At 46.5% G+C, this 24,076-nt stretch overlaps 1 protein-coding gene across 1 annotated transcript in view; it reads left to right on the plus strand.

The window, feature by feature from the left end:
* The window catches only part of LOC113981706 (F-BAR domain only protein 2-like), a 240,011-nt gene that overhangs the window by 175,528 nt on the left and 40,407 nt on the right, over nt 1-24,076 (plus strand). The window lies entirely within an intron of this gene.

A 24,076-nucleotide genomic window follows, 5' to 3' on the forward strand; every position in this document is an offset into this window, starting at 1 on the left:
GCATGCAGGCGGTTCAGGATATTGGTCATTTGAGACTGACGGAGATGAGAGTCTCTTGGGGCAGCACCCTGAACGACCAAGCAGCCTTTTCAAGGACAGCACTGCTTGCTCCACTCGGAGAGGGGCCTAGAAAAGGTGGCCTAAACAAAGCTCATCTCCACCTTCACCCGGTTGGTTAACCGCAGACCGACGGGCATCTTCTTCCAATGCGGTCGCACAAAGAGCAAAAAACAAAGGCATGCACCTGCCTCCAAAGGTGTACTCAAATTAACTCTAGCATGTTGGAACATCAGAACCATGCTCGACTCTGCCAATAGTGGACGTCCTGAGCGACGTTCTGCCCTAATTGCCCATGAACTGGCTCGTCTCAACATCGACATTGCTGCTCTCAGTGAAGTTCGCCTTCACGAGGAAGGCAGCCTCAGAGAACATGGTGCCAGTTACACACTCTTTTGGTCAGGTAAGCCCAGAACCGAAAAACATCTCTCAGGTGTCGGCTTCATGATCAAAAACTCCATTGTCCCTAAACTCGAAAATCTGCCGACAGGTCACTCTGACCGCATTATCTCCCTACGCCTTCCACTAAACAACAAGCAACACGTTGTCATCTTCAGTATATATGCCCCAACTCTCCAAGCTGACCCTGCTGAAAAAGATAAATTTTACACTGACCTGCGCTGTCTTACCCAAAAGGTGCCCGCAGATGATAAGATCATTATCCTTGGTGATTTCAACGCCAGAGTAGGTAAGAATTTTGAAGCCTGGAAAGGAGTATTAGGCAAGCATGGTGTTGGAAACTGCAACGATAATGGTCGACTTCTGCTAGAATTCTGTGCGGAGCAACAGTTCACCATCACCAATACTATCTTTCAGCAGAAAAATAGTCTGAAGACAACCTGGATGCACCCCAGGTCTAAGCATTGGCACCTCATTGATTATGTCTTGGTGCGACGGAGAGATGTCCGCGATGTCCTCCATACCCGCGTGATGCCCAGCGCAGAATGTCAAACAGACCATCGGCTTGTGCGCTGTAAACTCAACCTTTATCTCAAATTCAAACCCAAGAGGGGCAGTATCCCAAGGAGAAGACTCCAAGTTAATGATCTCCAATCAGCCACAGTAAGAGAAAGATTCCAGGCAAACCTTCAAACTAAGCTTGATAACCATTCCACAGATTCTGCAGTTTCCTCTCCCGAAACAATTTGGCAGCATATTAAAAGTAGCATCCTCCAATCCTCTGAAGAATCCTTAGGGTTCTCCCTCAAGAAGAACAAGGACTGGTTTGATGAAAATAATCAAGAAATCCAGGAATTGTTGAGGAAGAAGAGAACTGCCCACCAAGCACACCTTGCACTGCCATCCTGTCACGCTAGAAAAACAGCCTTTCGTCTTGCTTGCAGCAAGCTCCAACAGAAACTCCGTGACATCCAGAACAAATGGTGGACCGATCTAGCTGCAAAAACTCAACTATGTGCAGATACAGGGGATCACAAAGGATTCTATGAGGCCCTGAAAACAGCATACGGGCCTACATACCAAGTCCAAAGCCCACTACTCAGTGCAGATGGTCAAACGCTTCTGACAGATCAAACCTCCATTCTGAATAGATGGTCTGAACACTTTCAGACTCTTTTCAGTACCAACCGTGTAGTACAAGACTCAGCAATTCAGTCCATCACACAACAACCGGTGAAATACGAATTGGATACTGCCCCCACTCTAGGAGAAATCCTCAAGGCCATACAGCAGGTGAAAATCGGCAAGGCAGCTGGGGTTGATGGAATCCCACCTGAAGTCTGGAAACATGGGGGCCTTGCACTCCATGCTAAATTTCATGAGCTTGTGGTGCGCTGTTGGGAACTAGGCGAACTACCATCAGACCTTCGTGATGCAGTCATCATCACCTTGTATAAGAAGAAAGGTACTAAATCAGACTGCTCAAACTACCGTGGTATTACTCTGCTCTCCATTGCTGGCAAAATCTTGGCAAGAATACTCCTGAACAGACTAATACCCGCTATAGCAGAAGAAATTCTACCTGAAAGTCAGTGTGGCTTCAGAGCCAACAGGAGCACCACAGACATGATATTTGTTCTCAGACAACTGCAAGAGAAGTGTAGGGAACAGAACAAAGGTCTCTATGTAACCTTTGTCGACCTCACCAAGGCTTTCGATACTGTGAGCAGAAAAGGTCTTTGGCAGATTTTGGAACGTTTAGGTTGTCCCCCCAAGTTCCTTAAAATGATCATCTCACTTCATGAGGATCAGCACGGCCAAGTCAGATATGGCAACACACTTTCTGAGCCCTTTCTAATAAAGAATGGTGTGAAACAAGGCTGCGTTCTCGCTCCTACCCTATTCACAGTCTTTTTCAGTATGATGCTCCAAAGGGCCACGGCAGACCTCGATGATCAGGACGGTATCTACATACGATATCGTACTGATGGAAGCCTATTCAACCTAAGGCGACTGAAGGCCCATACTAAGACCCTTAACCATCTTGTCCGGGAGCTACTCTATGCTGATGACGCCGCCCTTGTTGCCCACACAGAAGCAGCTCTGCAGCGTTTAACATCCTGCTTTGCAGAGGCTGCTGAGCTCTTTGGGCTGGAAGTCAGCTTAAAGAAGACAGAAGTTCTCCATCAGCCTGCACCTCAGGAAGTCCCCCACCATCCCCACATCACCATCGGCCAGTCAGAACTCAATTCAGTCCAACAGTTTAATTACCTAGGCAGCCTCATCTCCTCAGATGGTAAGATTGATGGGGAGATAGACAATAGGTTAGCGAAGGCATATAGTGCTTTTGGAAAACTCCATAAACGAGTATGGCGTAATAAACACTTGAAGAAAAGCACCAAGATCAGTGTTTACAGAGCCATAGTGTTGTCTACTCTTTTATATGGTTCCGAATCATGGGTCATCTACCGCCACCACCTGCGTCTCCTAGAACGCTTCCATCAACGCTGCCTCCGTACAATCCTTAACATCCATTGGTCAGACTATGTGACCAATACATCTGTTCTTGAACAGGCAGCAATTACGAGTATTGAGGCCATGTTGCTGAGAACGCAACTGCGATGGGCAGGGCACGTCTCTAGGATGAAGGACCACCGCCTCCCTAAGATCCTGCTCTATGGTGAACTTGCCACTGGCTGTCGCAAGAGAGGAGCTCCAAAGAAAAGATACAAGGACTCCCTGAAGCAACAACTCAGCCTTGGGCATATTGATCACCATAACTGGTCCACTCTGGCCTCTAATCGGGAGGCCTGGAGACAGACCATTTATAACGCTGCTGATGCTTTTGAGAAAGCACGCAGGATCACTCTTGAGGAGAAAAGACAACGCAGAAAGAATCGAACCTTGCAGATTATACCATCTAAGGAGTCTTTCTGCTGTGTCTTTTGCAACCGGACCTGCCTTTCTCGTATTGGCCTTTTCAGCCACCAACGCGCTTGCATGAAAAATGGGTAGAGCCCTTCCCAAATCTTCGTTCGCGAAGCCTAGCCATGATGATGACCTCCCCCCAGGTCCAAATCTTATTTTCTCCATGGTAACTGGGAGTTAAAGCTGCTTCTAAGGTGGTTGCAGTTCTTTCCCCTTTGGTGAGGCTTTCTATTTGTCCTTTTAACTGAATGCCAATGGATTTCATAGCCTCAGGGAGACCTCGGATAAGGGGAATCATTCTTTCAGGGTCTACAGGTAGCATCATAGGGGATTCCCATCTTGGTGTTAATTCCCTATCATACCTCATTTGTAAACAAGCAGCCTTTTGCACACTTTCCACAATCTGATTAACATTTCCCACCACAGCCAGGGGATCTCCCCTTTCTAGGGGGTTGAGTCCACCGGCCCAATAGGCTGCTCTTTGGGTAAGGGACCAGGGTGCACGATTATCTCCTGTGGTCAGGAAAACTCCGGCTCCCCAAAAACCTTCAGCCTCTTTTTCTGATAACAAAATTTGGTCACCCCCAGTAAGAGAGACTCTCCAAGCATACTCAGTCTCAGATTCTTTAGGGGTTCTGCTATATTCCTTTTTTAACTTAGCTAATTCAGTTGCTGTATAAGGAACTTCTTGTGTAGTTATTTGAGGTGTATCGTCATCCAAGCCCTCATGTGTATTCTGTTTTAATTAGGGGATGGAGCGACACTGACAGCTTTTCCACTTGGTCACGCAAAGGCTTTAAGTCAGAGAGGGGGTATGTTTCTTTAGATGACTCCAGCTCTGACTCCCTTTTTCCTTCTCTCATTAACCTTGCATACAGCTCCTCTCGGAGCACATGGGCTGTAGCCCTCTCATTCCTTATCTCTTCCTGGAGGACATTGACAGTAGCCTCTTGTTCCTCTAGCTGCATCTGCAAAGATTTAACCAAGTCTTGCAGTGAGTTAACCACTTCCATGTGAGCTTTTAGCTGCTGTTCTTTGTTGTTAATTGCAGTTATTACAACTGCACCTAATACTGAACAAACGATAGGTTTTCCTTTACTTTTTCTCGCCCCTGCCTGCAGGGTAGAGATTCGATCAACAATTGCTTGAATATTATACCAATTATCTTGTCCCCATTCCATTCCCTGAGGAGATGGCCTGGCGCCAAATTCATCTAATAGATTAGTAAGCGCTTGCACATTATCTTCCATGTTACCACAAATTTGGAGTGAATACATCTGCAGGGGTTACCTATTAAAAGTTACAGCAAATTTCCAAAGTTCCTCACTCCTCTCCCTGGAAAGGCCCCTCTTAAAAGTTACAAGTTCGGAGCGATCTTCCCCAGAGAGCACCCCTTGAAAGTTACAGCAAATTTCCCAAAGTCTTGCTCCTTCCTCTGGAGAGTTACCTCTTAAAAGTTACATTACAACCAAAAGCAGGGTGAGCTTATCTGGAGGGCCCCTCATAAAAGTTAATTTCCAAAATTTCACCCCTTTCTCCCCAGAAAGTACTAAGTTACAATGTGCACATTAACTTCAAAAACAAAACAAAACCAGAAAAAAAACTTGTAAAGTCAAAGTCCTAAAGTCACACAGTCAAAGTCAAAAAGGAAGGTACCTTACCCTGTTTGTCTATCACAAAATGATCGATCACAAAAATTAACAATTATCAGGTTTTGGAATGAACAGTTTTGCTTCAAGAGAATCCTGTCACGTGACGCCAATAAAGAAATGTTACAATCTGCTCAAATGTTGCAGAAAGAACTTCAGATTTGAATATTCCCTTGAGCAAAATTAAAACTCATACAAGTTATCTGTTGATACCAAAACTGATTTTATTAATTGCTAAGAGATGCAAAGAGAAAGAGGAAAAAATAAGAAAAGGTGGAAAATGCTAACATTACTTCTAGAAGCAGAGAAAAGATACCACCAAAAACTACCTTTCACTGAGCTGATCTGTATGTGTGTGTGGGGGGGAGAAGCTGTTTTCTGCCTTTTTTTTTCCTCTGTCTCTACTGCTTTTTCCTATGTTATCTCTTTAACTGCCAGGGATGTGTTGGGGGGGTGCGTGGGGGTGTCTTAACAGCTTTAGCTCTCTGGAATGCAGCCAGGATGTGGGTTTCACTGCTTACGCCGAGCTGTATCCCAGGCCGTGCAGGGTCCCGTTCAACTACTCCTTTCAGCCCTCAGAACTATGGTAAGGGTAGATATAACTCACGCATGTCGCATGGTGGGTCTCAGTCCTCTCCGGACCAGAAGACTTCCAGTTCTCCGGTGGCAGGCAGGCAGCATACGGACCTCTCCGGGCCAGCAGGGTTCCAGTCTCTGGTGGCAGGCAGGCAGTGTATGGTGGCAGGAGAAAAGGTGAGGGCGAGGTGGGGAGAGACTCTCGGCTGCAGTAGCCAATTGCCTTTCCCACTCTTCTTTCCCTACCTTTCTCAAATTTTTCCTCAACTTTTATAGTGTTCAAAGGAGGTTGTATGTGATTTCTTGGCACATAGCTGTATTCAGATGTTCAAAGAGATATGATAACCATGAACAATAAAGGATCTTTTGGCAGGAAAACTCCAGCAGGAAGCTCTGGTGAGAACTTCTGGTAGAAAGCTGTCAGACAATTTTTGGTAGGAAGTTTTTTGACAGGCAGAAACAATGGCAAAACATTATTTTTTGGCATTTCTATGTTATCTGTCTGTTACACCTGGGGAGCCTGTTCCAGTGCCCAACCACCCTCTAAGTGAAGAACCTTTTCCTAATATCCAACCTAAACCTCCCCTGACACAGCTTTAGGCCATTTCCTTAGGTCCTGTCACTGGTCACCACAGAGAAGATATCAGTGCCTGCCCCTCCACTTCTCCTCATGAGGAAGTTGTAGACTGCAATGAGGTCTTCCCTCAGCCTCCTCTCCTCCAGACTGAACAGACCAAGTGACCTCAGCCACTCCTCATATGGCTTCCCCTCAAGGCCCATCACCATCTTCATTGCCCTCCTTTGGATGCTCTCTAATAGCTTTATATCTTTCTTATATTGCAGTGATCAAAACTGTACACAATATTCAAGGTGAGGCCTCACCTGTGCAGAGCAGAGCGGGACAATCACCTCCCTCAACCGGCTGGCGATGCTTTGCCTGATGCACCCCAGGACACAGTTGGCCCCCTGGCTGCCAGGGCACACTGCTGGCTCATATTCAACTTGCTGTCCACCAGGACCACCAGGTCCCTTTCTGCAGCACTGGTCTCTAGCCTCTCATTCCCCAGTCTGTCCTTATGTCCAGGGATGCCCCATCCCAGGTACAGAATCTGGCACTTTCCCTTGTTGAACTTCATATGGTTGGTGATTGCCCAGCCCTCTCATTTTTCAAGGTCTTTCTGCAGAGCTTCTCTGCTTTCAAGGGAGTGATCAGCTCCTCCCAATTTAGTATCATCAGCAAATTTACTTAGTATACCTTTGAGTCCTGCATCCAAGTCATTTATGAAGATGTTGAAGAGAACAGGTTCTAAAATGGAGCCCTGAAGAACCCCACTAGTGACCAGCTGGCCTGATGACACCCCATTTGCTATAACCCTTTGTGCCTGACCTGTGAGCCAGTTGCTCACCCACCACATGACGTGTTTATCCAGCTGTGTGGTGGACATTTTGTCCAGAAGGATCCTGTGAGAGACAGTATCGAAAGCTTTACTGAAATCCCATAAGATTACATCAACTGGCTTGCCTTGATCAACTAGGTGGGTTACCTTGTTATAGAAGGAAATCAGGTTTGAGAAGCAGGACTTTCCTCTCATGAAGCCATGATGGCTGTGACCGATGATGACGTTATCTTTCAGGTGTTTTTCAGTAGCTTCCAGAACAATCTTCTCCATAATTTTACCAGGCACTGAAGTGAGACTGACAGGCCTGTAATTTCCAGGGTCCTCCTTCTTGCCCTTCTTGAAAAGAGGGATGTTAGCCAGCTTCCAGTCCACTCGGACCTTTCCAGATTCCCAAGACAGTTTAGAAATCTTTGAGAGAGGTCTCATGATGACATCAGCCAACTCTTTTGGTAGCCTGGGATGAATCTCACCAGGCTCCATAGACTTATAGGGATCCAGCACGAGCAGCAGATCCCGCACAAGTTCAGGGTCAGCTGGGAGTTGATCATTCTTGCAGTCATGGTCCTCCAGCTCAGGGCACTGGGACCCCCAGAGCCCATCATCCGTGTTGAAGATAGAAGCAGAGAAAGCATTAAACCTCTTTGCCTTGTCTCTGTCCCTGTTTGTGAGGTGACCATCCTCATCCTGTAATGGGTCAATGTTATTTCTGCACTGCCTTTTGCTATTAACATATTTTAAAAACCCTCTTTTTATTGTCCCCCACAGTACTGGCCAGCTTCAACTCCAATTGAGCTTTGGCCGCACAAATTTTCTCCCTACAGTGGCAAGTAGCATCCCAATATTCCTCCCATGTCACCTGACCTTGCTTCCACTGGGCATACACTTTCTTTTTTTTGCCTTAACTCCAGAAGATCCCTGCTCAACCAAGTCGACCTTCTGCCTCACCTGCTTGACTTCTGACATTTTGGAATTGCTGCTCCTGTGCCCTTAGGAGGTGGTGCTCAACATTGATGGATCCCATCACCTTTAAAAGCATTTTCCTAGGGGACCTTCCTTACTAATTCCCTGAGTAGCCTGAAGTCGGCTCTCACTCTGTGGTCACTGTGGCCAAGACGTCCACCAATCACCACTTTACTCATGAGATCCACTCTGTTAACAAGCAACAAATCAAGGAGGGCACTTTTCTTAGTCAGCTCCCTTAGTATCTCTACCATGAAGTTTTCATCCAGGTATTTTAGGAATCTTCTGGACCTGTTTGTACCAGCTGTGTGATAGTCCCAGTTAACATCTGGCAAGTTGAAGTCTCCCATAAGGACAAGGGCAGTTGATTTAGAGGTTTCCCTTGGTTCCTCGAAGAATACTTCTTCAGAGTCATTATCCTGGCTGGGAGATCTATAGTAGACTCCCATGATGACATCTGCATTATTTATTTGTCCCTTAATCCTTACCCAGAGGCTCTCAACCGTGCCATTGCCAACTGCAAGCTCCATACATTCCAGTCTCTCCATTACATACAATACCACCCCCTCACCTCGCCTGCCCATCCCTCCTGCAGAGCCTGTAACCGTCCATCATGGTATACCAGTCACAGGACTCATCCCACCAGGTTTCGCTTATGCCGATGATGCCATATCTCAGGGACTGGGCCAAGGCTTTGAGCTCCTCTTGCTTGTTCATTATTCTGTGCGCATTGGTACAGAAACATTTCAAGTGTGGTTCATTGTAGCCAACACCTCATGGAGCAGATTGAAGGATCTTGCTGGCACTCAGTCCCTCAAATTTTGGCATGCCATCCCATTGCTGATCACTGGCAAGCCTGGTTTTGTCCCTTTTCCCCTTTCAATCTAGTTTAAAGCTCCATCAATGAGCCCTGCTAGCTCCTGTGTCAGTAGACCTGGTGTTCTATAGACTATCCCATGGTCAAAAATCCCAACATCTTTCAAATAACACCAGCCTTGGAGCCACATGTTGATCTGATAGGTCGGCCTCTTCCTTTTGATATTCTTCCCTGCTACTGGAAGGATTGAGGAAAAACTGCCTATGCTCCTGATCCTTCGTCCCAAGGCCCTGAAATCCCTTTTGATTGGACTTCTCTTTGTTATCTCATCATTGCTGACATGAAGAACCCATAGTGGATAATAATCAGAGGGCCGTACTACACTAGAGAGTTTTCTAGTAACGTCCCTTACCCAAGCCCCTGGGAGGCAGCAGACTTCCCTGTGAGTTGGGTCTGGCCTGCATATCGGGCCCTCCACTCCCCTCAGAAGGGAGTCACCTATAATAACTACCCTTCTTTTTTTCTGAACAGATGAAGTCATGATGCAGGAGGTAGGCTGTCTTGCCCCAAGTGGCCCCTCTATCCCAGAAGGACATTTATCCACTTCATCAGTTGACTGTCCTTCTAGTTCCAGGGCCTCATACCTGTTGTAAAAGGTGCCAGTCCTACTTGTCATCTTCAAGTTTTCAGGAAGAGGAGGAGGTTTCATCCGTGTACAGGCAGTGACCAGCTTCCAGCCTTCATGTTCAACATACCTTTAAATTACTGCTTGACAGGGTTCTGAGCCCACCTGCATCTCCACTGCAAGGGGAGGTTGAGACTCCTGAGGTTGTAGCATCTCTGAGAATACCGTATCAATTTCTTGCTCAGTCTCTCAAATGCTGCACAGACTGTTCACTTCCTCCTGTAGTTCCTTCACCCAGCGACACAATTCATCAACAATAACACACCTTCTACAAAAGGTCAGCCCCAGTCTCACAGAGATGCATCAGGCACTCCTAGCAACCTGAGACCTGGAGAGCTGCATCTACCATCAGAAGGTCTGTCTGGGTGGAAGCCTCTGACATGGCTGGTGCAGTGACTCCTACAGCTACAGGGAAATGAGCCCTGTGATATGTCGAAAGCATACCTGAGGGACCATACGCTAGTAAGATTGGGAATGAAAAGACCTCATTGTGCCCTTCTTCACCAACTACTGGGTCTGTTCACTGCCTCTGCTAGCTGCTCCCAGATGGTTGGACAGGAGACCTACCTGCTTGCTCTGCCTGCACAAACTGCCACACAAACTGCTGTCGCACACCCTGTTCACAGAGCTCCTGGTTGCTTGCACTTCCTACCTGCTCCTTTATGAGAGAGTGGGAACAGCCACTGGTTGTCACTGCTGTGACTGCCACTTAACAGTCACCGCTGGCACCACCCACGCTGAATCAACTGCTCTAGGGCAAGCTGCCGACTCCACGTGGATATCGGTGCTCTCTTGTGGTTCCCCTGGCTCTAGAAATATGCCCTGCTCACTTCAATCCCCTGCACTACTGCAGGACGATCCTGTTCGCCTTGGCGAGTGACGGTTAATGGCAGTTCATCACATGTTGTTTCTGCCGCTGCTTCCTCCTCAGGGGAGGACTTCTCACACTCTTCCCTTGCTCCGACATGGGGTCCCTCCCATGGGAGACAGTTCTCCATGAAATTCTTCTATGTGAGACCTTCCCACAGGCTACAGTTCTTCACGAACTGCTGCAGCATAAGTCCCTTCCATAGGGTGCAGTCCTTCAGGAACAACCTGCTCCAGGATGGACCTCTTCATGGGACCACAGGTCCTGCCAGGAACCTGCTCCAGTGTGGACTCTCCATAGAGTCACAGCCTCCTTCAGACATCCACCTACTCTAGTGTGGGGCTTCTCCATGGGCTGCGAGTGGATCTTTGCTCCACCGTGGACCTCCGTGGGCTGCAGGGGGACAGCCTGCTTCACCATGGTCTGCACCATGGGCTGCAGGGAATCTCTTCTTTGGTGCCTGGAGCACCTCCTCCCCCTCCTTCATTGACCTTGGTGTATGCAGAGTTTCTTCTCTCACATATTCTCACTCTTCTTTCCCAACTACAGTTGCTTTTGCAGTTTTTTCCCTGTTCTTAAATATGTTGCCCCAGAGGCACTACCACTGTTGCTGATGGGCTCGACCTTGACCAGCAGCAGGTCTGTCTTGGAGCCGGCTGGCATTGGCTCTGTTGGACATGAGGGAAGCTTCCTGTGTCTTCTCACAGAAGCCACCTCTGGAGCCCCCTCACTACCAAAACCTTGCTATGCAAACCCAATACATCCAGATATACCCTTTGTCATATTTACTGCACACTCTCTGTCTTAGATGGATTGGTACAATTCTATGTATTAGTAGTTATGGTTACTATATGTTCTGGTGGCAATGGGCACTTGTTGGTCTTTGACTTACAGCAATCCCATGATGGAAGGATCCTTTGAGAGGCCAGGCAGGGTAGATAATTGTTTGATCTTCTCTGTAGCCACAGTAGCTACACCAAAAGCCCATCGATACCCCTTGGGATCTTTGAAGTATCCCTTTGAAGTATCCCCTCCTGAGGTAATCAATGCCAAGGATGCAAGGGGCCTCTGGGCCAGTCACAATGGGGTGCTTTTCCCACTTGTCCCCTGTTAAACTCACTGATAATTCCTGGCATCCCCCTGTCACTCCAGAGATCCAGATGGGTTCTGCACTTCTGTACCTCGATGGCATCAGTGTGCACTGTGCACCCATATCTACCAAAGCTCTATACCTCTGTGGATCTGATGTGCCAGGCCATCAGTGTATTTTGTTCATAATTTTAAAATGTGTTTTCTCAGTAGAAGTATTTGATTTAACAGAAAATAGCTTTCAATTTAACAGAAATAATAGCAATATAGAGATATTGTCAGTATACCTCAGTATACATTCTTTGTTAATTTTTTTTTAAACAGGCTTGGTTTTTAATATAGTGCTGAAATTAATGACCTAAGAACTGCAGATGCTAATTATTTGCACATACTAAGTGCCTTATAGCTATTTTTCTTTTGGTGCTTGGTTTTAGTAGTGATACGCTTCTAAGCAATGCTTTTTCTTCTCTCTGTCATGATGCCATTAGGCTCTAGGGTGTTATTTTTTTATGTAATTGTAGTGGTTTGAGCCAGGTTTTCCCCCTGAAGCTGAAAGTGGTAACCCCCAGGGGGTGGTGACCCTTGGGGCTTGACCAATCAGTGCTCCTGCAAAATATAAACATATCTCTGGAGACTGGAAGAGAAGCAGTGGTACTTGTTGTGAGAAGAAGGGTGGCCATGTTGTAGAGGCCACGAGGAGAAGGGGCTCCGGCCCCTTGGGGGCCTCTGCCCCCCCCAGCCCCAGTTGGGGGCTGCAGGGACTCGGAACAGTGTTAGCTGGACTGAGTGCCTGTGGCTAGGAGCTGGGGGAGTTTTCTCCCCTGTAAGTAGAAGTGGGAGACGCTGGGAGCAGCGACGGAGCAGCAGCGGAAACAGCAGCGTCCGAAGAGCAGTGGCAAAGAGCCAACTGATAAGGACCAAAAGGAGCAGCAGAAGCCGGTATGCTGCATGGAAGACACAGAGATGTCTGAAGAGAAGGAAGAAGCAGCAGCAGGAGTAGAACCGAGCCAGCAGCAGGAACAGAGTTTTGGAGGGTAAGAACTGGACAAACCAAAACCCCCAAACTCACTAGAGACCCCTCCGAGAAAGAGGAGGGGGTGGTGGACTGAGAGGAGTCCTAAAGTGCAATATGCACTGCTGAGAGGAGCTAGGAAGCTCATGGCCTCCTGAGAGATAAGCCAGGACGGCCGAAGGAATGTGTGTGTGTGGGGGGTGACCTTGGCCCCTCCTTGCTGCCAGGCTTCAGAGAAGCTGGCAGCCATCTTTGAGGCAGAGCATGGGAGCTCTGCACAGGGGCTTGATTTCCCCTGAGGATACCAGACCGTCACGAAGACCCCGGTGCTTCGTGATATGACCATGGTGTAGCGGCCGTGTCTGGGGTTACGCAGCCCATGGAAAGACCCCCTGTTTGAAGACGGGGGCCGAGAGAGGCTTGGAAGACCTCCCTCGTGTGTGCTGGCAGAGAGCCAGCAACTACTACTGCTGCCTGAAAGAGAAGAAGAAAGCCTGCTGCCTAGAGAGACACCTGTTGCTCAGAGACTGGAAGGGGTCTTTTCTTCTTCTTCTCTCCTGGACTTTTATTTGGAGGGAGAAGAGATTTGGCCCATTGTAAATATTACTGTCATGGTAGAGATAGATATAGAGTTAAGATTGTATGCAGTGTATTATAGTATTTATTTATGTGTATAGTCTTTGTAATATATTCCTTCCCCCATATTGAGTCTCGTGTTTTTGTCTGGAAAACCCATCTCACATGGGGTTGAGATGTGGGAGGGGGGCTAGGAATCAGAATTGGATTTTGGACCTTGCTGAAACCGTGACACTCTCTATTTCTGTTCTTTCTGTGGTTTAATCTTTCCTCCACCATCTCTTCTGTACTTTATTATGCTGAAGTAAATGTTGAGAAATGTTGTATATAGTGTGATTTTAGTGAGCAGTAATCTGAGAATACTATTCTGTTACAAAAAATTACTTTTTCCTACGATGATTTAGTTTAGCATGTTTCAATTAAAATGTTATAAATATTTGATTATATTAGCATTTTAAATAGGTTTAATTCCCTTTTTAAAAGTAATCCATTCTCTTTTAAAAGTTATTTGCTGCACTTTTTTGTGATTAAAACCTGTTGCAGTATCAAATAGCTGCAAAAAAAAGTATGTTTGATCATTTGCTGTTTGTTTCTTGCATTTACTTAAATGCAAAGTAGTGATTTTGATAGTATTGAGTACCGTTGTATGATTGAGTTCTATAGCTTTCAGTTTTTCTTGTCCTACAAAAAATGTATTTTGCTACCACACTCAAGCTAATCTGATGTCATGTTATTAGCCTGCTTGCAAACCAGGCATCTCCTTCCATCCATTCTTTGGCAGATGGTGAAATGTAATTTGGTCCCAGTAAAGATTCAGGGCTCTTAATAGTAGCTTTCTGGAGACAGTAAGGGCCTAAAAGCTCCAAATTGACTCTTCCTAGGTGTATCATTCAATGTATCGTTATTCAGAGATCATGTTTTTCTTTGATTTGTAACAGAAAAAGACACTGAGGGCTGAAAACTGGCTTCTGTACTATGTGAAACACTTTGTACCTTTGTATGCTTGTCCATTGGATCTGAATACCTTTCTGAATGCAGTTTTTTCCCAAAGAAATTTTATTTAATGTTGAAAGATAATATGGATGTCTCTTTCTAGAAAAAAAAATAAATTTTGTTTTTCCATGACATGATGTCATCAGAAAATATAAATCAGCACAACCACTCTGAAATAGGAAAACTGTTTGATTTGCTTTCAACAAGTTGGACTGAAACTTGATTTATATTATATTATTTGTTATTATATTTATACACAATAAAAAAATGAATAGATGCTGAGGACAGAAAGAATTAAGTATGACTGCATGATACTGACCTTCTATGTACCATATGCCATAGGCTTTTGCAGAGATTCTTGGATTAATCCATAACTTCTAATTTAACGAGAACATCTCATTTTAATGTAGGGTTTTCAAATAATAAAGGATCCATTATGTGCTTGAGTAAAATATATGATAGTTATTTATGACCTCTTAAAAAAATCTTGTTGCTAGCCTAAATTTTGTCTGATCTCATTTTCAGCTGATGATCTGGTTAGAGGCTATACATGATAGAACTCCATATCATTAGAAACTTCTCTGCACATAAACGTCGAGTCATAGAATCACAGAATCAGCTGGGTTGGAAGGGACCTCTGAGATCATCAAGTCCAACCCTTGATCCATTACCACCGTGGTTACTAGACCATGGCACTAAGTGCCACATCCAGTCTCATCTTAAAAACCTCCAGGGACGGAGAATCCACCACTTCCCTGGACAGCCCATTCCAATGCCTGATTACCCTCTCTGTAAAGAATTTCTTCCTAATATCCAACCTAAACGTCCCCTGGCAGAGCTTAAGACCATGCCCTCTTGTCTTGCTGTTAGTTGCCTGGGAGAAGAGACCAACCCCCACCTGGCTACAACCTCCTTTCAGGTAGTTGCAGAGAGTGATGAGGTCTCCCCTGAGCCTCGTCTTCTCCAGGCTGAACAGCCCCAGCTCCCTCAGCCTCTCCTCATGGGACTTGTGTTCGAGTCCCTTCACCAGCCTCGTTGCTCTTCTCTGGACCTGCTCCAGCACCTCAATATCCTTCCTGAACTGAGGGCCCCAGAACTATACACAGTACTTGAGGTGTGGCCTCACCAGTGCTGAGTACAGGGGAAGAATCACTTTCCTGGACCTGTTGGCCACACTGTTCCTGATACAGGCCAGGATGCCATCGGCCTTCTTGGCCACCTGGGCACACTGCTGGCTCATGTTCAGCTTCCTGTCAATCCAAACTCCCAGGTCCCTCTCTGCCTGGCTGCTCTCCAGCCACTCTGTCCCCAGCCTGTAGCGCTGCAGGGGGTTGTTGTGACCAAAATGCAGGACCCGGCACTTGGCCTTGTTGAACCTCATCCCATTGGAATCAGCCCAACTCTCCAGTCTGTCCAGGTCCCTCTGCAGAGCCCTCCTGCCTTCCAGCTGATCAACACTCCTCCCCAACTTAGTGTCATCTGCAAATTTCCTAATGGTACACTCGATCCCCTCATCCAGATCACAATAAAGATATTAAGTAGAACTGGGCCCAACACTGATCCCTGGGGGGCAGCACTAGTGACCGGTCGCCAACTGGATGCAGCACCATTCCCCACCACTCTCTGGGCCACGCCCTCCAGCCAGTTCCTAACCCAGTACAGAGTGCACCTGTCCAAGCCATGGGCTGCCAGCTTTTTCAGGAGTATGCTGTGGGAGACGGTGTCAAAGGCTTTGCTGAAGTCCAGATAGACCACATCCACAGCCTTCCCCTCATCCACCAGGTGGGTCACCTGATCATAAAAGGAGATCAGGTTGGTCAGACAGGACCTGCCCTTCCTAAACCCATGTTGGCTGGGTCTGATCCCTTGTCCATCCTGTAGGTGCTGTGTAATTGCACTTAGGATGATCTGCTCCATAACCTTGCTGGGCACTGAGGTCAGGTTGACGGGCCTATAGTTTCCCAGGTCCTCCTTCTGGCCCTTTTTGTGGATTGGCGTGACATTCGCCAACTTCCAATCATCTGGGACCTCTCCAGTGAGCCAGGACTGTTGGTAGATGATGGAGAGCGGCTTGGCGAGCTCTTCTACCAGCTCCCTCATCACCCTAGGATGGATCCCATCTGGTCCCATAGACCTGTGAGGATCCAAGTGGCTCAGCAGGTCACTAACTGTTTCCTCCTGGATAACTGGGGGGCTATTATGTCTGTCTACAAGCTCCAGAAGCCAGCTGTCCTCAGGACAACCTGTCTTACTGTTGAAAACTGAGGTAAAGAAGGTGTTAAATACCTCATTCTTTTCCTCATCTTTGATAACTATGTTCCTGCCCATGTCCAATAAAGAATGGAGGTTTTCCTTGCCCCTCCTTTTGCTATTGATGTATCTGTAGAAAGACTTTTTGTTATGCTTAACAGAAGTGGCAAGATTGAGTTCAAATTGTGCCGTCTTCTCTCTAATTTTTTTTCTACATGACCTAATTACATTCCTAATGTCTTCCTTAGTAGCCCGCCCTTTTTTCCATGGTCGGTAAGCTCTCTTTTTCCCCCTAATTTCCTTCAAAATCTCCCTGTTCAGCCAGATGGGTCATCTTTCCTGCCGGCTTGCCTTTCAACACACTGGGACAGCCTGCTCCTGTGTGTTCAAGTCTTCCTTCTTGAAGCATGTCCATCCCTCCTGGACCCCTTTGTTTTCAAGGGCTGTTTCCCAAGGTACCCTCTGAACCCGTCTTCTGAATAGGCCAAAATCTGCCCTGTGGGAGTCCAGCGTAGAGGCTTTATTGATGGCCCTCCTTACATCCCTGAGTACTGAAAACTATTATGTCATGGTCACTGTGGCCCAGACAGCCACCAGGATGTCAACCTTGTTGGCCTTCCCCCGATTTTGATCCACAGGCACTCAACCTTATTGTTACTGACTTCAAGTTCTACAGAGTCAAGAGACTCTCTAACATATAGAGCCACCCTTCCACCTGTCCTACCTTGCATATCCCTTCTGAAGAGCTTGTAGCCATCCATGGCAGCACTCCAGTCATGCGAGTCATCCCACTACGTTTCCATGATGGTGACTACATAATAGTTTTCCTGCTGTATGATGGCTTCCAGCTCCTCTTGTTTGTTACCCATGCTGCGTGCATTGGTGTACATGCACTCCATCTGGGCTGCTGATTTCACTCTTAACTTGGGCTTTCCACCCTTGGGCTCCTCTCTGGAGAGCCTGGTTTCAATCCCTTCCCCCTTCAAACCTAGTTTAAAGCCCTCCTGATAAACCCCGCCAACTTATGGGCTAGAGTCCTTTTGCCCTTGCTAGATAGATGAAGCCCATCTGGCTCTAGAAGGCTAGGTACCATGGAATTTGCCCCATGGTCAAAAAAACCAAAATTCCGCCAGTGGCACCAATCCTTTAGCCACCTATTGATAAGATGGGTTTTCCTATTCCTCTCCTCATTCATCCCTGCTGCTGCAGGAACCAAGGTGAACACCTGTGCTGCTGTCCCATTAACTAATTGATCCAGTGCCTTGAAATCCTTTTTAATCACCCTGGTACTTCTTCCATTAGTGTCATCACTGCTAGCCTGGACTACCAACAGTGGATAATAATCTGAGGGCCGAATTAGCTGAGGGAGTCTCCTACTAATATCCCTCACCCGGGCCCCGGGAAGGCAGCAGACCTCCCTGTGGGATGGGTCCAGTCAACATATAGGGCCCTCAGTTCCCCACAGAAGGGAGTCAGCAACTACAACTACCCTTCTTTTTTTCTTTATAGCTGTGGTTGTAATCCGTCTGGTAGATGAGGTGCAACCAGGAGACCCTTCAGACAGATCTTCCTCTTGACTGTCCTTTACCTGATTCTCTGGGTCCAGGGTCTCATATCTGTTCTTTAAGGGCACCCAGGGAGGTGATGGGGGTCGGGAGGGGATTCTTTTACCTCTCTGGTCAGGGACCTGTTTCCATTCCTCCCCATCTACTTGGTTTGCTCCATCTGCCTGATGGCAGGAGGGGCAGGGCTTCACCATCTCCTGCTGGACTTCTTTTGGGGTTGAAAGGGTATGACTCCACCAGTCAATTTCCCTTTCACTTTCCCTAATGCTTCTTAGCATCTCTACCTCTTCCTTGAGCTCTGCCACCAGGCACAGCAAATCATTCACTTGCTCACATCGTACACAGACACCACTCACGCTGTCCTCTAGTACTAATGTCAGGCTCAAACACTCTGCGCAGCCAGTGACCTGAACAGCTGCGTCCTTCTTGGTGTCCTTCTTGGGGGGTTCCGTCTGTGTTAACACACTCCTTGTGATAGCAGCAGCAATGGCTTTCACTTTTTTGGAAACCATTGCTGGCTTTAGCTGAGTTGTGGGAGAAGAGAAAAAAAAAAAACAACCAGCTCACCCGAGAGATCTGGGAGGTGGCTGTGCCCCTCCTGCTTGCCCTGCCTGTGCGAACTGCCTCACTAGCTGCTGTACTGCTGTGACTCGCTAACTGTTGTGCCACGTCCCTGTTTGCCCACTCTGGGTTTCTGGTGCTCCCAGCAGCTGTTTAAATCCCTCGTGGATGAGTGGGCTCGGTTTTCTAGTCAGCTGATTCGCCTCCCAGGGGAGCTCCAGCTCCTTTCTTAATCTCCTGTTAAATTAGACTGTAAGCTTGTTTAGTTTGTGTAGGGCAGGCTTTCCACACCTAGAAAAGTTCTCATTTTTTATAGGCTTTTCACTTTATCAATACAGGTTTTTAAAGTGTTGACATATATTCATACTGTATCTAGTAATGGTTTTACACAGGGAAATACTATACACAATGTATTCTATTATATATTGCTATACAGGTTCAGTCAAGGATTTCACTTCCTTTTCTAATCACTGCTTTGCATGATTTGGTTGTTTTAGTTTTTAACTATAACCCTTAAATTCCCTTACAGAGTCCCCATTTGCTGAAGTATGCCACCTTATAATAGAAGCATGACCTATTTTTTTAATCTTAAAAGAAAGATCATGTATCTAGTGATGTAAAAGCACCTCCATCTAAAACCTGATATCATTTTCCACTTCACTAGCATTTGCAGATTATTGAAATTTTCTTTGTATCTTGAGAATAGATCCTGTGAGCTGCTGTCAGTCATCTGAATGATACTAGATCTGCCATTACTTTTTGAGACGTAATAGCTCATTAATTTTGAAAATCTTCATTATGAATTGAATTGCTTTGATTGTAGTTTGCCTCTCATCTTTCATATTTCTGAACTTTTATGGACTTCAGGCCATCTTGTTTGAGTACAGATGCCTTTTAAAAGCAGATATCATAACATCTCTTTGTTATACCTTTTGAGAGAAATCTAATATGTTGTCTCTTTGTTCTGTAAAATAACTTTTAAAATAGCTGTTTCTATTACTGTGAATTCAGCTTAGCCAACTGTGGGGGTTTTACCCCCACAAAAATCCAATCTCCAAGCTTCCCCCACCTTCCCACAATTTACCTCAACACCGAAGAGAAATTTTCAGGCAGGCACACCTCTGTATGGGGGAAGGGAAAATATATACATTTATTCCTATACAAATAAATTCTGTACAAACTAAAAGCAACTATATATATACAATATTAACACACTTCTATCATCCCTCCGAGCCCCTCCCACAATCAGTTCAGGAGAAGCTCTCAGGCTGATAGGTAAACAGTCTTTCTCTCGTTGGGGTATCAGGGAGAAGGATTTCTCTGATCACCCCCCACCAACCTCCAGCTCTTTGCTGAAGTCTTTTCTTCCTCACGAAGTCCAAGAAGATAGCTCTGTCCTTCCTCCTTGGTTCGTGGAGGTTTCCTCCCAGGGTAAGATGCTGTTCTGAGTCTTTACCTGGAACTCGCTTGCTGCTAGTTGGCTCTCTCACTCTTCTCTAGCTGCTGCAGCTCTCAATTTCGGCAGTCTACGTCCAAAAGCCGATGCAGAGCACCTCTGAGCCTGCTTGGCCTGTCTCCAATTTCACCTGGAGTTTTTTCTTCTCCTGGCACCAAGCTTTTGTTTCAGCCCATCTCCTTGGCTCAGCTTAAAAGACTGAACCTTAAAATCCACCCCCCACCTACAGTGGGGGGAAAAAAACCCTAGCTAGCTACAGGCAGTTCGGTCCAGTTACGAGCTGTCCCGAGCTCTACAGTCTGTCTGGGGGGGGGAAGAGGGCTTGGTTGAAGGCCTGCCTCTCTCCCTCTTACCTCAGCTGTTGTGAGTCTCTTCCCTCACAACACACACTCACTCCTACATGCTGCCTTCAGCCCTAGCTTGGCCAGAGCTGTGGGACCCAGGGCCTCTCTTCCCAGGGGGGTAAGGGGGCCCTGCCACCCCTAGGCCCTCTCACACACACACTCAGACACAACAGCAGACTGACTGCCAACTCTGCCAACTCACTTCGAGCAAGCTGTGTATATCTAATTTTCACAGGAGCGAACAAAACCAGCGCTGATTGGTTCCTGAGGGAAGACTGTCCTGGGACCAATCAGCTTTAACTCAGGGCCCCCACGAACCTGAGATAGGGGGGAAGGGCAGCTGAAACCATGACACCAGCAGAGGGAGATAAGACATAAGTCAATTAGAAACTTGGTCAAACTTGTTCCCTTTTGTGTGGGGCCTTTCAGAGGTGTGGTGAGTTGACCTTGGCTGGACGTCAGGTGCCCGCTCAGCCACTCTATCACTCTCCTTCCCAGCGGGACAGGGGAGAGAGTAAGGTGGAAATAAACAACTCATGGGTTGGGATAAGGTAGTTTATTTAAAGCAAAAAGTGAAGTGAAGCTTGCGTGCGCAGAAGCGAAAGATAGCAGGGTTTATTCTCTACTTCCCATGAGCAGCGATGGTCGGCCACTCCCAAGAAGCAGGGCTTCAGTACGCATGATGGTTTCTCAGCAGGCAACCATTGGAGACAATGAATGCCTGCCTCAGCTTTTATATCTGAGCTGACGTCATATGGTACGGAATATCCCTTTGGTCAGTTTGGGTCAGCTGGCCTACTTGGGTCCCCTCCCAGGATCTTGCCCTCAACTAAGGAAGGAATGTTACAGTGTTGGTGCTGCGCTCAGCAGTAGCCAAAACATCAGTGTGTTATCAACACCCTTCTACCTGCCAATGCAAAGCACAGCACTGTGAGGGCTACTGTGGGGAAATAAACTCCAGCTCAGCCAGACCCAATACAAGAGGAGACAAGATCCTTCATCTCACTGTCAATTTCTTAACAACCAGTACTGAATTCCATATTAATGCTTCCATGTTAGCAAGTTTTCGTATACGTTTTAAAAGACACTGTAATTTTTACATTTAATCCATTTAGCCTTTCAGGAAAGATGACTTAGCCACAAATTTGATTTTTTCTTTCTCTCTTTTTTTTTTTTAATAAGTACACATTTAAGATGTTCAATTTGATTGTATAAAAACACCGTCGTTCAGTTACACTGTCACTTATGGCTTTATTTGTCAGGATGCAGATTAGAGAGGACCTGTATTCTACTCAAGTATTTTGACATACTATAAATGTAATTGCTTCCGGTTTTTGCATACATCAGTGAGAGAGATTCAGTGTCATTAATTTTTAAAAATATTATAACTTAAATTCAAATGATAGCAGAAAAATATAACACTTGAGAATAATGTGTTTGCAATCACTGCCTTTCTGCTGACAACTTTTTTTAAAGTGTTTCCAAAGAGGATATTCTATTATTTTTTTTCCAGCATCTTCTGGTGCTTGACTGCAAGTGGACTTGACAAACTGTGGTGGGGGGAAACCGTTTTCTCCCCTAGAGTTATAAAATGGTAAACCCCCAGGGGGTGGTGACCCTTGGGGTTTGACCCAATCAGCGCTCCTGCAAAATATAAACATATCACACTTAGACCGGAAAAGAAAGTAGTTGTAGTTGTTGTTGGAGAAGTAGCCATGTTGTGAAAGCCACGAGGAGGAAGGGGCAGGAGTCCCACGGGGGCTATGGCCCCCAGCCCCCGGTTGGGGGGCTACAGGGACTTGGAACAGTGTAAGGTTGGGCTAAGTACCTGTGGCTATGAGTTGGGGGATGTTTTCTCCACTGTGAGCAGCAGAAGCGGCAGCAAGAACAGCACTGACCGAGAAACGGTGGCAGAGAACCAACAGATAAGAACCGAAGAAGCAGCAAACAAGTATGCAGCTACGCAGAGAGACACAGAGTTGTCTGAGAGAGCCGAGAGAGAGTCAGCAGCAGAGAGCAGGACTAAGCCACTACAGAGAGAGAGTTTTGGGGTAAGGACTCAACCAAAACTCCCCCAAACTCCTTTGAGACCCCTCCTAGGAGGAGGGAGATGGACTCTTGCTTGAGAAGAGTCTCAGAGTGCTACAGCACTGCTGAAAGAGGAGCTAAGAAGCTCAGCCGTCCTGAGAGCTCAGCCAGGACGGAATGTGGAGGAGGGCTTCTCCCCCCCCCCACTGCTGAGAAGCTAGCAACCAGCTTGAGTCACAACCAGAAGCTCTGCAAGGGGCTTGAAACCCCTGAAGATAAGGACCGTCACGAAGACCCCTGTACTTTGCGATATGACCGTGGTGACGTGCCCTTTGTCCTGGGAAACGCAGCCCACAGAAAAGAAGACCCTCATTTGGAGACAAAGGGCCGAGGGGCTTGGATATCCCCTCGTGTGTATTGGCAAAGATCCAGCTACAGCTGCTGCGTGGAAGAGAGAAAGAGACACTGCTGCCCTAGAAAGACTTGCTGCTCTGAGAGAGGAAAGGATCTTTTCCTTCTTCCCTCCTGGACTTTTATTTGGAAGGGAGAAGAGATTTGATCCATTGTAAATACTGTTTTGTCATGGTAGAGATAGTTGAGATTGTGTATGTAATGTACTGTAATATTTATTTGTACAGTGTATTGTAATATATCCCTTTCCCCCCATTTTGAGTCTCGTGTGGTGTCTGGAAAACCCATCTCACACTGGGTTGAGATGTGGGAGGGGGACTAGGACTCGGGAATTGGATTTTGGGGCTCTCAAAACATGACACAAACTCAATCTAAGAACGAAATTCCAGAAGAGAGAAGCTCTGAATCCCTTTAAGAATAGTCTTAATTGCTTTAAGAACTGGTTATTGTCCAAAATGTTTTGCAATTGGGTGTGGACTATTTCATTAGGATTGGTGACTTTTATTTATTATGCACATCATCCATAGAAACCTGAGTCTTAAAGTATATTAACCCAAAATGAAGTAAGATACTATCAACTTCCTTTGATTATTTTTTTTTCACTATGATGTGATTTGCAGTTTTCAGCATTTACTAAGAATTTTTCTTCTGCAATGTTTTTAGCATAAACTTTCAGCTTCTTTTATTTAAATGCCATTCAGTTGAATGTGGGAACCTCATGAGATTTAACAAGCCAAGAGCAAGGTCCTGCGCATGGGTCAGGGCAACTCCAGGTATCAATACAGGCTGGGGGATGAATTGATCGATAGCAGCCCTGCTGAGAAGGACTTGGGGGTGCTGGTGGATGAGAGGCTGGACATGAGCTGGCAATGTGGGCTTGCAGCTCAGAAACCAACCATGTCCTGGGCTTCATCAAAAGCAGCGTGGCCAGTAGGTCAAGGGAGGGGATTCTGCCCCTCTACTCCACTCTTGTGAGACCCCAACTAGAGTACTGCATCCAGCCCTGGAGTCCCCAGCACAGGAAGGAGCAAGTCCAGAGGAAGGCTGTGAAGATTGTCAGAGGGATGGAACACCTCTCCTTTGAGGAAAGGCTGAGAGAATTGGTATTGTTAAGCCTGGAGAAGAGATGGCTTCAGGTTGACCTAATTGCAGTACCTGAAGGGAGCTTATAAAAAGGAGGGAGAGGGACTTTTTATATGGGCAGATAATGACACGACAAGGGATAATGGCTTTAAACTGAAAGATGGTAGGTTTAGATTGGATACTAGGAAGAAATTCTTTACTGTGGAGGTGGTGAGGCCCTGGCAAAGGTTGCCCAGAGAAGCTGTGGATGCTCCATTCCTGGAAATGTTCAATGCCAGGTTGGATGGGACTTGGAGTAACCCAATCTAGTGGAAGGTGTCCCTGCCCGTGGCAGAGGGGTTGGAACTAGATGGTCTTTAAGGTCCCTTC

The sequence above is a fragment of the Neopelma chrysocephalum genome, unplaced genomic scaffold (assembly GCF_003984885.1).
Source record: "Neopelma chrysocephalum unplaced genomic scaffold, ASM398488v2 Primary Assembly neopelma1_96714, whole genome shotgun sequence".
NCBI classification, from domain to species: Eukaryota; Metazoa; Chordata; class Aves; order Passeriformes; family Pipridae; genus Neopelma; species Neopelma chrysocephalum.